This window comes from Manihot esculenta, chromosome 7, assembly GCF_001659605.2.
Source record: "Manihot esculenta cultivar AM560-2 chromosome 7, M.esculenta_v8, whole genome shotgun sequence".
Taxonomy (NCBI): Eukaryota; Viridiplantae; Streptophyta; class Magnoliopsida; order Malpighiales; family Euphorbiaceae; genus Manihot; species Manihot esculenta.
Genome location: NC_035167.2, coordinates 4,513,742 through 4,520,525, shown reverse-complemented (window position 1 = coordinate 4,520,525; position 6,784 = coordinate 4,513,742).

Here is a 6,784-nt window from a genome sequence, read left to right as displayed (position 1 = left end):
ATGAGGGCATGAGCGCCCGTCCTCCTACATTGCCTAGGGCAATGTCTAGCAGGTCTAACAGAGAAAGAGCAGTAAGAGACCCTAGAAGGTCTCTGGATCTGGGTAGGAGCAGATCAGTGAGGGGAACAGTTCAGGGAGGAATGTCTGAAGACATGGGGGATGATATGGATGTAGAGCAGAGGAGGGATGGCAGTCTGGGAGTTAGCATGTCAGAAGAGGGAATGGGAGAGTCCCAAAGAGGCACTCAGGCCTCGGGATTTGTTCAGCCACCCCACTACCCACACTTCTCACAAAATCCTGGGTATTCGATGGGAGGTATATCGGATTACCCTAGCTTCACCCCTTATCCCACACAGATGCCATACCCACCCTACTACCCACCATATTCACAATACCCAATGTATCCACCCCCACCTTACTATCCAAATCCAGCAAACCCTACCTCAGAAAATGTTGCACCACCTCCACCACCTACAGAACCAGCAGCCCCAGTTACTCAACCTTCTAGACCTAGCTCAGCCAGTGGGAGCAAGGTCAAGATGACCGACTACATGAAACTGGGTGCTCCTCAGTATGAAAAAGGGGATGACCCATTTGTGTATCTTGAAAGGGTTAAGGTGATCACAGATGAGATTGGGGCTGATGACAGTAGAGCCATTCAGATGGTTGGGTTCACGCTTAAGTGCAAGAAGGCACGAGAGTGGTTCAAGAATTATGTGAACCCGAGGGTGGACAACATGTCTTGGGAAGAGTTTACAAACGAGTTTGCAGGTTGGGCTTTCCCAGATAGTTCAAGGGAGCTGAAGATGATAGAGTTTGAGCAGTTGAGGCAGACGGATGATATGAGTGTAGAGGAGTTCACAGACAGATTTTTGGAGCTGTTGCCATTTGCAGGGCAAAACCTTGACACAGACCAGAAAAGGTCAAGGAGGTATATCATGAAACTCCACTCCAGATATTCCTCCTTGATCCAGTCAGCAGATAAGGAGAGCTTCCATGCCATAGTGGATATGGCCCAGAAAATGGAGGCCAGTGCCATCGTTCAGGGGACAGTTAAGCAGTCAGTGGCACAGCCTTCTGGTTCTAAGACCCCAGGCTCGTCTTCTTTCAGTGCAGCAGCTTCAGGTAGCAAGAGGTCGAGCAGTACCACCAAGAAGTCGAAGAAGAACAAGTTTTGGAACAAGGTCAAGTCCAGTCTGGGACTAGGGAGTGGCTCGAGCTCTGGTGCGGATAATGCAGTTTGTGCAAAGTGTAGTAGGCCACACAGGGGAGTTTGCCGGGCTGGGATAGCAGCCTGCTTCAGATGCGGGTAGGAGGGACACATGGCTCGGGAGTGTCCTAGGGCAGCTTTTGGAGCACAGTCTCAACAGACAGCTTCTGGTAGTGTGGCTCAGCCAGCAGCTCCAGCCGTGACTCAGGCCAGTGGCAGAGGTAGAGGGAGAGGAGCAGCCTCTTCTTCAGCGGGTTTCAGAGGTGAAGGTCTATCAGCTCCAGCATGGATCTTCACGATGACTCAGCAGGAGGCAGATGCATCTAACATCGTGGTGGCAGGTAACTTAGTCATTAGTTGTTCAGATGTGTATGCCTTGATGGACCCTGGCGCATCTCATTCTTTTATTGCTCCGAGAGCCGTCGAGAGGTTGGGTCTGATGATCTCTAGGTTAGAGTGTCCTCTCTGGGTCAGTGGACCCAAGTGTGATCCATCAGTGGCAGAGTCAGTCTGCCAGTGCAGTCCAGTCTTTGTTGAGGGAAGATGCCTTTCCGCCGACCTTGTGGTTCTAGACTTGACAGATTTTGACGTCATTCTAGGGATGGATTGGTTATCTACCCATGGTGCTACCTTGGACTGCAGGGACAAGGTAGTCAGGTTCAGAGGTCAGGATGGGTCAGAGGTTGTCTTCAGGGGAGACAGGAGGGGTACACCTAGAGGTCTGATATCAGCTCTTCAGGCTCGTAGGTTGCTTAGGAAGGGATGTCAAGGGTATTTGGCTCATGTGAGAGAGCTTAGCAGTCAGGTTAGAGAGCCCGCCTCGGTGCCAGTGGTTAGAGAGTTTCTAGACGTCTTTCCAGACGAGTTGCCAGGTTTACCACCTGCTAGGGAGATAGAGTTCGAGATAGAATTGATGCCTGGAACCCGACCGATCTCTATCCCTCCCTACAGGATGGCTCCAGCTGAGTTGAAGGAATTAAAAGAACAGTTGCAAGAGCTGGTAGGAAAGGGCTTCATCCGACCGAGCACCTCACCTTGGGGTGCACCAGTTTTGTTTGTGAGAAAGAAGGATGGATCCCTTAGGCTTTGTATCGACTACAGGCAGTTGAACAAAGTCACTACCAAGAATAAGTACCCGTTGCCTAGGATCGACGATCTATTTGACCAGCTAGCCGGAGCAGGTTGTTTCTCCAAAATAGATCTGAGATCGGGGTACCATCAGCTGAGGATAAGGGAGGAGGATGTGCCGAAGACAACCTTCAGGACCAGATATGGGCATTTTGAGTTCCTTGTAATGCCGTTCGGGTTAACCAACGCCCCTGCAGCATTCATGGATCTCATGAACAGAGTGTTTAGCCAATACCTGGATCACTTTGTTATTTTCTTCATAGATGATATCTTAGTGCATTCCAGGAATGCAGAGGAGCATGCCCATCATCTGAGGTTGGTTCTGCAGACCTTGAGGGAACATGGCTTGTATGCCAAGTTCTCTAAGTGTGAGTTCTGGCTGAGGAGCATTTCATTCTTGGGGCACGTGGTGTCAGAAAATGGAATAGAGGTGGACCCCAAGAAGGTAGAAGTTGTGGCTAACTGGCCTAGACCCACTTCAGTGACAGAGATCAGGAGCTTCTTGGGTTTGGCAGGTTACTACAGGAGGTTCGTTCAGGACTTCTCAAAAATTGCAGCTCCTCTGACCAGGTTAACCAGGAAGAATCAAAAGTTTGTGTGGACCGACCAGTGCGAAGAGAGTTTTGAAGAGCTTAAGAAGAGGTTGACTTCAGCACCAGTGTTAGCTCTGCCATCTAGTGATGAAGACTTTACAGTCTTTTGTGATGCGTCCCGTGTGGGACTGGGTTGTGTACTAATGCAGCATGAGAGGGTGATTGCTTATGCTTCTAGACAGCTGAAGAAGCACGAGTTAAATTACCCCACGCATGACTTAGAGATGGCAGCAGTAATCTTTGCACTCAAGATGTGGAGGCACTACCTCTATGGGGTAAAATGTGAGATCTTTACAGATCATAAGAGCCTGCAGTACATCCTGAGTCAAAAGAGATTTGAATTTGAGACAGAGGAGATGGGTAGAGCTGCTGAGTGACTATGATTGCAAGATTCAGTATCATCCGGGTAAGGCGAATGTTGTGGCAGACGCCCTAAGCCGGAAGTCACTAGGCAGTCTATCCCACATCACGGCAGAAAGGAGACCAGTGGTGAAGGAGTTTTTCAAGCTCATTGATGAAGGTCTACAGTTGGAGTTGTCTGGTACAGGTACTTTAGTGGCCCAGATGAGAGTGACACCTGTGTTTCTGGAGCAAGTGGCTCAGAAACAGCATGAGGACCCGGAGTTAGTGAAGATTGCCAGGACTGTTCAGTCAGGCAAAGATAGTGAGTTCAGATTTGACAACAAGGGGATCCTCCACTATGGGAGTCGATTGTGTGTACCAGATGACATAGGGCTAAAAGGAGACATTATGAGAGAGGCTCATAATGCAAGATACAACGTTCACCCCGGAGCCACCAAGATGTATCAAGATCTGAAGAAAGTTTATTGGTGGCCAGCGATGAAGAAAGAAGTGGCACAGTTTGTGTCAGCCTGCGAAGTGTGTCAAAGGGTGAAGCTGGAACATCAGAAGCCGGCTGGAATGCTTAACCCGCTACCTATTCCAGAGTGGAAATGGGAGAATATAGCTATGGACTTCGTAGTGGGGTTACCAGCGGCGTCCAACAGATTGGACTCCATATGGGTGATTGTGGACAGACTCACCAAATCTGCTCACTTCATCCCTGTCAGGAGTGGCTACTCTGTGGACAAGTTGGCGCAGGTATATGTGGATGAGATCGTCAGGCTGCATGGGGTTCCTGTTTCAATAGTGTCTGATAGAGGGCCCCAGTTCACCTCCAGGTTTTGGCGGAGTCTGCAGAATGTCATGGGTACCAGGTTGGATTTCAGTACTGCCTTCCACCCCCAGACGGACGGACAGTCCGAAAGGACCATCCAGACTATCGAGGATATGCTCAGAATGTGTGTGCTGGACTTTGGCGGTTCTTGGAGGCAGCATCTACCTTTGGTGGAGTTTGCCTACAATAACAGCCATCATGCTAGCATCGGGATGGCTCTATATGAAGCTTTGTATGGAAGGAAGTGCAGGTCACCTGTTTGCTGGGAGGAAGTTGGAGAGAAGGCCTTGGCAGGGCCTGAGCTAGTAGAGATCACCAGCAGGGTGGTACCCATAATCAGAGAAAGGATCAAGACTGCTGCAAGCAGACAGAAGAGTTATGCAGACATCCGCAGACGGCAAGTAGAGTTTCAGGAGGGAGATCTGGTATTGCTCAAGGTGTCTCCAATGAAAGGAGTGGTTCGCTTTGGGAAGAAAGGTAAACTAGCCCCACGATACATCGGACCCTTTGAAGTCTTGCAAAAGATTGGGAATGTGTCGTACAAGCTGGATTTACCTGCTTCAATGGAAAGAATCCATCCGGTTTTCCATATTTCCATGTTGAGAAAGTTCGTGTCAGATCCGGGCAAGGTTCTTAGTGATCCTGATGTGGAGATCCAAGAAGATCTCACCTATGTTGAACAGCCAGTACGGATCCTAGACACCCAGATCAGGAAGATGAGAAACAAGGAAATCCCGATGGTGAAAGTCCTTTGGAACCACCACAATATGGAAGAATGCACTTGGGAGACACGGGAGTCCATGCTCCAGCAATATCCTTATCTTTTCTGAGGTTAGTTCCTTGTGAGTTATATGTGCTTTGTATGTATGATATGTGTATGCCATGCTATGTGCTAGTTGAGGAACATTCGGGGACGAATGTTCTTAAGGGGGGGAGAATGTAATACCCGGCTAGACTCCGGTATCAGAATTCCTACCGTCCGGTGGAATCTCGGATGTCGGAGACCTCTAGAAGGGTAAAACCATGTTTTCATAAAATGTTTTAATGTGTTTTATGTTTTAAGCATGAAAGAAAATGAGTTTTTGCATGAAAATAACCTTGGAGGAAAACCCAGGTTCGGCCGCCGAACCTCAAGTTCGGCCGCCGAACATGCAGGCATTTCGGGTGTGCCTTAGGCCCCCGAAGGCATAAGTGAGGGAAGTCCAGGTTCGGCCGCCGAACCTCAAGTTCGGCCGCCGAACATGGCATGCATGCGGAGGCATGTTCGGCCCCCGAATGTGGCCTGGCCAGCCACTATAAAAGGGTCCCTTAGCCGAAAATGGGCGAGCTTTTCTCCCCATTGTTGGCCAAGGTGAGTTCTCCGCCGTCCCTCACCAATCTTTGAGTTCTTCCTTCAAATCTTTCAAGATTTTCACAAGTTTTTGCTTTCTTTTGAAGATTTTCAAGTTTTGAGCAAGTTTTGAACTTAGAGACCCAAGGAGCTAAATCTCTCCCAACTCCAAGTTAGATCGCCTCTACTCTCGATCTTCAAGAGGTAAGAGTCGATCTCTAGCTTACATTATGTTTTAAACAAGTTTTATGCAAGTTCATGGGGTAGAAAATGCATGAGTAAGCTTATGTTGAGTTTATGGGTTTTTGATGAGTTTTTGAGCAATGTGGCTTGTAAATGTATGTTTGATGTGTTGTAGTTGGGGTTTAAGGTAGTTTGAGACCCCTAGGAGCTTGTATGCATGTTTTGGTTGAGCTAAATGCATGATGGTATGAGTTAAGAGGCATTTGTGCATGTTTGAACCAAGTTTCTGCCCTTTGGGAGAAACCAGGTTCGGCAGCCGAAAGGACTTTCAGCCGCCGAACCCTCTTGTGGAGGCAGCATTCGGCTGCCGAAGCTTGCCCCCGAAAGAGGACTTTCGCCTCTGTCTGGGAGTTTGGGCCGCCGAAAGTGCCGCCGAACATGCATGAGTTTCGCCTCTGTCTGGGAGTTTCGGCCGCCAAAGGTGTCGCCGAACCTGCCTGACTTTCGGCTCTGGAGGGACTTTCGGCCGCCGAACCTGCCGCCGAAAGTGCCCTGTCTAGCCCCCTTTTGCATGTTTTTCTATGGTTGTTTCATGATGTTCTAGGGGGTTTTTGGGGGATGTTTTTAGAGTTATGTTCTAGTTGTTTGGTCCCTCATTTGAGCCCATCTGTGTAGGTTCGGACCCGAGGAACCGAGGACCCCAGCAGTGAGTTCAGCTGCTTCTGAGTCAGTAGAGCTTCAGCCAGAGGTGAGTGGAATAACCCTTATGCTTTTAAATAAATAAACCAGTTTTAGCATGATTCACGCATCATGAATGCCATGAGATATAATAGGGTGCTTGCATTAGAACTCACGAATATGTTGCATTGCATAATATATTGATGATGCGGATGAATGTTGAATGATCCTTTAGTCCTCATATGTTATGATATGATGATGATACGGTACGGAAGACCAGTGAGGCCCATTCTACGCCCTTGGCACCATGTAAGAGAAAGACCAGTGAGGCCCATTCTACGCCCCTGGCACAGTTGGAATGTTATGTTATGCTATGTTATGATTATGTAAGAGAAAGACCAGTGAGGCCTATTCTACGCCCCTGGCACAGTTGGACCATGTAGAGGACTATTGGTGATAAATTCATCCTTGATGTGATTAGCTGT